This window comes from Crocuta crocuta, unplaced genomic scaffold, assembly GCF_008692635.1.
Source record: "Crocuta crocuta isolate KB4526 unplaced genomic scaffold, BGI_CrCroc_1.0 scaffold1310, whole genome shotgun sequence".
NCBI classification, from domain to species: Eukaryota; Metazoa; Chordata; class Mammalia; order Carnivora; family Hyaenidae; genus Crocuta; species Crocuta crocuta.
Genome location: NW_027528861.1, coordinates 210,495 through 212,232, shown reverse-complemented (window position 1 = coordinate 212,232; position 1,738 = coordinate 210,495).

The following is a 1,738-nucleotide window of genomic DNA, read 5'->3' as shown; positions in this document are numbered from 1 at the left end:
GTATGATATCCATATATATGATATATGTCATATATGATATGATTTCATATGTGTGTGTGTAATTGAAAATCAAATTCTACCTTATTGTGAATTCTTCATTTTAAGATGCTTAAAACCAGAAAAATCCAATGTGAATTTTTTTTAATTTTTTTAAATGTTTATTTATTTTTGAGAGACACAGAGTGTGAGTAGGGAAGGAATAGAGAGAGAGGAAGACACAGTATCCGAAGCAGGCTTCAGGCTCTGAGCTGTCAGCACAGAGCCCGATGCAGGGCTCGAATTCATAAAACATGAGATCATGACCTGAGCCAGAGTCGGATGCTTAACCTACTGAACCACCTAGGCACTCCCAATATGAATTTTCTGATAAGAATTGTCCATGTTCATCTTAGACTTTGTTAAAAATCAATGGTCTTTCCTTCTGAAAAAATTGTGAAGGGAAATCAGTCTTTTCTCNTAAATCTAGAGAGCAGGGCATGGGGACCAGGACTGCAGATTTTTGCTCTCTTCCTCCAAGGCCCAATACAGCTATCAAACAGTCACACTAGAACATTGCTAACCAACACTATCAAGAATAGCCCAATTATGGAGAGAGCCTAAATGTCCACCAACTGATAATGGAGGAAAAAGAAGTGGTATGTGTATGTATGTATGTGTGTATATATATATATATATATGAATATAATATCCAATGGAATATTGCTTAGCCATCAAAAAGAATGAAATCTTGCCATTTGCAATTACATGGATATAACTCAAATATATTATGCTAACGGAAATAAGTCAGAGAAAGACAAATACAATATGATTTCACTACTATGTGTAATTTAAGAGACAAAACAGATGAACATAGGGGAAGGTAAAATAAAATAAGATAAAATCATAGAGGGAGGCAAACCTCAGGAGACTCTTAAAAGAGAGAGAACAAACTGAGGGTTGCTGGAGGGGAGGTGGGTGGGGTGATGGGCTAAGTGGGTGATGGACATTAAGGAAGGCACTTGTTGAGATGAACACGGGGTGTTGTAAGTAAGTGACAAATCACTAAATTCTACTCCCGAAACCATTACTACACTATACGTTAACTAACATGAATTTAAATAGAATCTTGAAAGAAAAAAAAAAACACTGCTAACCAGAAAAATTAGAAACAAATCTATAATAATGGGTTATCTTTGAAAATTTACACTATTTTGGGTGCCAGTTTTGAAAGGAAGAACAAAGGCACTGATATGTTATCTTAGGTGATAAGGGTTTTCTACAAGGCTACATACAGAGACAGAAGATTGCACGTGAAATAGCCACAACAAATTAATGATTGGTCTCATGAGTCTTGAAGCATCGTTTGGGATACCACAGCGATCTTAGTTTCCCAGGAAAATCTCTAACACTTGAACATTTCTGGAACTCAGCTTCTAACTTTTCTTTTCCTTTTTCTTCTACTGGATTTTTGCCATATGATCTGTATTTGAACATTCCAGAGGAAAGAATCTGTTGAAGACAATTGGTCACTATCCAATACAGGATGCTCCCTATATTGGAGAGTTTTCTTGCCTGCTTTTTGCCTGGACCACTCATACAATGGTAGTCAGGGTACTAACCATAATGCCCAAGGTGTCAGTGTCACACGGGGTTAAATACCATTAAGAAAATCTGTGGCTGTTTTTTCTCCAAAGGGTCAATGCAACCAGAAAACAGTTTGGGGCTTTGAGCTACAAAAACAACAGCAACATTTTTTCTT